Source organism: Lithobates pipiens, unplaced genomic scaffold (genome assembly GCF_037356315.1).
Source record: "Lithobates pipiens isolate NorthernLeopardFrog02 unplaced genomic scaffold, aLitPip1_a1.2 Scaffold_23, whole genome shotgun sequence".
NCBI classification, from domain to species: Eukaryota; Metazoa; Chordata; class Amphibia; order Anura; family Ranidae; genus Lithobates; species Lithobates pipiens.
In genome coordinates, this window is record NW_027507785.1 from 162,582,707 (window position 1) to 162,589,306 (window position 6,600).

The window sequence follows — 6,600 nt, forward strand, 5'->3', positions numbered from 1 at the left end:
TTTTTTTTTTTTTTTTTTTTTTTTTAATTTTAATTTTTCTTATCTTCGTTTTGTTTTTTCCTTGATTGGCCACCCAGCTGGTATTTCTATGCAGGTGTGTCTCCCTGATTGCTCAAAAAGATTTCTTCTCAAAATGCGAGCGTCCCCACTGCTTACAATTATCCAACCTACGTAAGTAATACATTTGAAACTAAAATACATCCTTGTACTATTTTTTCTCAATTTTTATACTTTAGAGGGTCCTTCACCCCCAAAAGGTTGTTTTATTTTAGCAACCTTGAAATTAAGCTAGGTACTCAAAGATCTTTAAATCATCCCAAAATTTCAAATTTGGTCTTACTATATATTCCTTTTTTTATCAGTTTTCTTGGGTTGGCTTTTTAGCCCCCTGCGATTCAGCACTGCTGTGGCTAACCCCCGAGGTGGACAATCCCACTACTTTACCACCAACGTAGTGGTTAAAGGTGGGTTTGATGTGTGTGTGTCTGTTGTTTCCCCTCCCCCTTTCCCCTTCCCCTCTATTTCTGCATTTACGAATGTTGTGACATACTTCATTACTATTTTGTACTTTGTATTTTCGGTTTAGATCTTGTTCAAACTTTCACACATCCCCTGAAGAAGCAATCTAATGCGAAACATGTCGGGACTATGTGTGCTTGACGAGAACAACCACTGTATTGCATTATTCTGAATCTTTTAAGCATATATTGCTACTGATTTTAAGCTCAAACTTAATAAATTTTTGTACTACTAACTTTGTACTTCAATTAATTGTATTTTGTTAACTAGCACCGCAAAAATCCCTAATTTCCCTTCCTGTCCTTTGATTCATGTTTCAAACTTTCAGGGATGAGGTGCCATCTTTGTTAGGTGTTGCTTGAGGTTGAACCATCAAAATTATTCCAATTTTGTCCCCTGGTGTTTCAATACACTATTTTCTCCTTGGTTCTTCATCAACAACACAACATATGTTCTTACTCTGCTATTTCAGTAAATACTAACGTGTTTTGTATTGTGTTTTTTTTTTTTTTTCCCTTCCCCTCCCACACGTTCCCTTATCTCGGTATGGCGGCCTTTAGTGGTGAGGCCTGGGATGCTCTAATGGACAAAGTCCAACTTACACAAAAAACAGGCGACATTTCAGATAAAGATCTCGATTTTGCTTTCCTCAGATTACAACGCCTCCTCGAACGAAAGGTTCGAGTTTTTTGGCACAAAAAATATTTTCACAAATACATAGAAAATCTTATTGTACCTTTTGGACTGCGAATCCAGATCTTTCCTAATATTAAAAAAGTTGATGATATCATTAAATCGAAGTGGGAAGAAAATCTACAAACATGCTCCTTTGGCATGATGTCTTTGTTATGTATTCAGTATGATCATGAACTTTCTATACTGGACAGCCTAATTCCATTGGTATGAAGATCATGAATCTAGAATTTCCACCACGAGATTCCAGAAAAAGGAACAGGACCTTCAAGTCCTTATTGAAAAATATACTTTAGAAATTATTCAAATCAAAGAAAATAAATTTACCAGGGATAGCCTGGCCCACACAAATGGTTATGCTTACAAATGGACTCGAGATTCCAAACCTAAATTCACTAAACCTTTCAATTCACGTACAAATAGAAATAATGATAACACTCCCAATGTCTCTCCACCCTCCTCTTTTTCTTCTACACAGTCCACCATGTACCGTGACCTGTCTGAGGACAGAGTACCGAAAAAAAGAAAAGGGAACTCTGAACACGCCTCCACTGAGTCCCTTCGGAATCAATTGGGCACTCCGCTCTCTCGTCGGGCACCACCATTTTCATCGAAACCAACACCTGCTGGTACACTTGCGATGTTTCACCCCTCTCACTCTCTTTCTTTAGGCTCTCGTGGCACACAATCAATGTCAAATCAATGCACAGCCCCTTCGGCCCAGGCAACTTCCTCCATAACTTCTTTGCAATCTGCGAATCCATCGGTAAGCACTACCAATGTCATTATCTCGCCTCTAGGTACTCCTTTACCTGCAGATTTGAAATTGGCACCTATTTTTTTAGGCAAGGACCAGATTCCACCGACGATTTGAATGACATTTATGTACAAGGTAACCTTGATTCATCTACAAATGAGTTGTCAATAATAAATTTATCATCACAGAGATTATCCGAACCTGAATTGGAAGTCTTGAAATTAGAACTAACCTTTTGTCCTGATTCAAATACAACCAAATTTCAACTTATTAAGGATTTACATCTTTTTGCCCGTAGACTGTTATATCGAGTTATCTTTGATAAGCCTGTTACTCCAGACTTTGATAGTAATGACGATGTCCGGTCTTATGAAAATATGACCGAACATTATGCCATCAAAAATTTGATGGAATTATGGGAGGAGGGAAACACTGATGACGACGACTCGGAAGCAATTTCTACTCCTAGTCTGTCAGTCCCAGGTGTTTCCTCCCCCCCCCCTCCATCCTTTAAATGCAAATCTAGAGCATTTCCTCTACTCAATGCAAACCCAAACATTTGGGCGTTTATACAGCAAACAACTATAGAGATTGAGAAATTGTCGTTTCATTCACCTTTATCTAACAATCTTTCGTTACAACATAGAGCAGCTATTAAATCCTTACAAAAAAATACAAATTTAATTATTAAGCCCGCAGACAAGGGCGGAAATTTGGTGATCATGGAAGTTGCACAATACACCTCCATGTGTCGAAATATACTGTCCAATAGAAATTGGTATCGTCCTATTTCTAAAACTGTCATTCTAAATTATCGAAATATCTATTTGAATCTCATTTTTAAGGCATATCAACAAGGGGTCATTGACCTCAACACATGGAAATTTCTAAACATCAAGGATCCAAAGATTCCAACTTTTTACGCACTACCGAAAATTCATAAGTCTCAAACAAATCCCCCAGGACGTCCTATCATTTCCGGATGTTCCTGTTTAACTGAAAATGCGAGCGCATTAGTTGACAGCTATCTAAGTCCACACGTCATCTCTCTATCTTCATATGTTAAAGATACCATCGATTTGTTAAGAATGATTGAGGGACTGTCTCTCCCTCCCAACTCATGGTTGGTTGCCCTGGATATCGAAAGCCTCTACAACACAATTCCCCATGACAAGGGAGTTGAAGTTGTACGCAGGTTTCTTTCTGAAAGAGGTTCCTCTTTCTTACAATATAGTTCTTTTGTTGTGGACCTTCTTGAATATATTCTTAAGCATAATGTCTTTGTTTTTGACTCCACCCACTACCTCCAGGTACAGGGAGTTGCGATGGGGACTAAATGTGCCCCATCGTATGCAAACCTGTACCTGGGGGGGTGGGAAAAGGAAACTTTCTCTAGAGAAGATTTGTCACCGTTCTTGGATAAAATTATTTCATGGTTTCGTTATATCGATGATGTTCTTTTCTTTTGGGCAGGTACGGAAACAGAATTAAAAACTTTCTTTCAATTGATTTCTATTAACAATTTCAATTTGAAATTTACTATGCAACATAGTCAGTCAATAGTTAACTTTTTAGACATAACTATCTCGGTGGACAGTGAAGGTAGACTCAACTCTCTCTTATTTAGGAAACCATCAGCCGGTAACACGGTTTTACACGCTACTAGCTTTCACCCAATTTCTTTGATTAACAGTATTCCCTATAGCCAATATTTGCGTTTAAAGCGAAATTGTAGCAAAAATTCAGATTTTAATATAGCAGCTGATGACCTTTACCAAAGATTGAGAAAAAGAGGATACAGTCATAAATGCTTGAAACGAGCCTATAACCGTGTAAAACCTAAAACTAGAACTTCACTTATTTTTTCAACCCGACGTCCCAATACAAATGATTCAGTTAGAATTATTACTCGCTATTCCAATCAGCATCGTAAGTTCAAAGAAATTTTACACAAGTTTTGGCCACTCCTTCTAGCTGACCCTATTACCAAGAAACATATTAAAAACTTTCCCGAAGTTACCTTTAAAAGAGTTCCCTCTCTCAAAGATAAATTAGTGCATAGCCACTTTGAACAACCAAAGTTGGACACTAGAAAAGTAACCAGTGGCACTTTTCCTTGTGGCCATTGTAAGGTTTGTTGTTATGTCAATTCACATATCAAACTTAAACTGCCAAATGGCAAATGGCACTCCATTAAACATCGAGTCACATGCCAAACACAGGGCGTTATATATCTGGCCCGTTGCCTTTGTGGCGGGTTTTATGTAGGTAAAACAAAGCGACAATTTTGTATTCGAATCAAGGACCATATCAAACCCATTATCAAGAAGAAAATGGAGACGGCCATCAGTCGACATGTTGGCCTCTTCCATGCCTTCAATCCCAAATTTATCACCTTTTCCGCACTTGAACATATCCCCCTTGATGTGAGAGGGGGCAGTGTGGATAATATCTTACTTCAACATGAAGCTGAATGGATTTTCAACCTAAGGGCTACAATTCCACCTGGCTTCAATGAAAACTTAAGCTTCAAACCTTTTTTATGATATAGAAACCTTTTCTGGCCTTTCAATCTTGCTGACCGCTCTTCTGAGAGGGAACCTGGTTGGGTTCCCATTTCCCTTTCCCCTCCTTCCCCTTTTCCCTCCCTCCCCTCCCCCTCCCTCCCTTCCCCCCCCCCCCCCTCCTTTCTTTTTTATTTTTATTTTTATTTATTTTTTCATTGTTCTATTGTATTATTTGAAATTTGTCTGTATTGATTTGTTTTGAGTATAAAAATACATCATGTATATGTCTATATGTTTACGATATTATTATGTTTTGTTATGTGCAGCTTTTAGAGAATTATTTTTTTGTTCTTCCCTTTTTAGGATTTCCCACCCGAATGGTCCACCTCTACGGCTTCCCCATCAGTGCTGTTCGCACGGACACCCGGGGGCACAGGCGCCTTGTGTGCCATTGCCCCTTTTCAGCGCTGCGACGCTCCCCCTACATTGGTCGGAAGGATTGGCTATTTCTTCTGCCATTCTGTTCCGACCCTCTTTTCCATCGTTTTTTGCCTCTACGCCTGACTGGGCGGTCAGATTGATGGCCGCGTTCGTTTATGCCTTCGCTTTCTACGATGGCATCGATCGTTCCCCTCTTTCCTCCGCCCACATGCCTGAGGCATTATGGGGTTTGTAGGCCTATTCAGTCTCGTCCCATTGGTGAGCATGCGCAATAGCGCTCCTTTTGTCCGCATCAGGCCGACTACGTCAGACGCCGGCTTGATGGCGGGGCATATAAAAAGCCTTCGTAATATCGTCATTCCGTTGCGGGTTGCAGCCAAGGGTGACGCTTGATCGTTCAGACTCTGTACTTTTCGGTAAGCTTATTGTTATATTCTTAAACATTTATTCGATCGGTCTTTTTTTCATTTGAAAACGTTCACGTATCTCTCTGCCGGTGTTTCCACCCTTTGGACCTAGGCTACTGTCTATGTCCCTTTTTATATGCTTGCATTAACTCCCTGGCTTTGAATTCTATGCCTTGGGATGCGAATGTTTAACTCTCTGGGTATATCTATATGCCTGAGGGTTGGTGTCTGTATAACATTCAGTTTATGATGTACATACCACCCTTTTGAGATACAATTTTTTTTTTTTTTTTTTTTTTTTTTTTTTTCTTATCTTCGTTTTGTTTTTTCCTTGATTGGCCACCCAGCTGGTATTTCTATGCAGGTGTGTCTCCCTGATTGCTCAAAAAGATTTCTTCTCAAAATGCGAGCGTCCCCACTGCTTACAATTATCCAACCTACGTAAGTAATACATTTGAAACTAAAATACATCCTTGTACTATTTTTTCTCAATTTTTATACTTTAGAGGGTCCTTCACCCCCAAAAGGTTGTTTTATTTTAGCAACCTTGAAATTAAGCTAGGTACTCAAAGATCTTTAAATCATCCCAAAATTTCAAATTTGGTCTTACTATATATTCCTTTTTTTATCAGTTTTCTTGGGTTGGCTTTTTAGCCCCCTGCGATTCAGCACTGCTGTGGCTAACCCCCGAGGTGGACAATCCCACTACTTTACCACCAACGTAGTGGTTAAAGGTGGGTTTGATGTGTGTGTGTCTGTTGTTTCCCCTCCCCCTTTCCCCTTCCCCTCTATTTCTGCATTTACGAATGTTGTGACATACTTCATTACTATTTTGTACTTTGTATTTTCGGTTTAGATCTTGTTCAAACTTTCACACATCCCCTGAAGAAGCAATCTAATGCGAAACATGTCGGGACTATGTGTGCTTGACGAGAACAACCACTGTATTGCATTATTCTGAATCTTTTAAGCATATATTGCTACTGATTTTAAGCTCAAACTTAATAAATTTTTGTACTACTAACTTTGTACTTCAATTAATTGTATTTTGTTAACTAGCACCGCAAAAATCCCTAATTTCCCTTCCTGTCCTTTGATTCATGTTTCAAACTTTCAGGGATGAGGTGCCATCTTTGTTAGGTGTTGCTTGAGGTTGAACCATCAAAATTATTTCAACCATATGTATTGTGGACCTATACCAGTCCTTACGGAATAGCAGACTGTACCTCACTCAACCCTATGTACTGTAGTACCCTATACCTTACCAGTCCTTATA

General features: G+C 39.2%; 1 long non-coding RNA gene across 1 annotated transcript; it reads left to right on the forward strand.

Annotated features, from left to right (window-relative positions):
- Nucleotides 1-1,429: 1,429 nt before the first annotated feature.
- Nucleotides 1,430-6,361, forward strand: LOC143927984 (uncharacterized). Its single transcript, XR_013262364.1, has 2 exons — nt 1,430-1,978; nt 6,181-6,361. It is a non-coding gene; the product is annotated as an uncharacterized LOC143927984 (long non-coding RNA).
- The last annotated feature ends 239 nt before the right edge of the window (nt 6,362-6,600 follow it).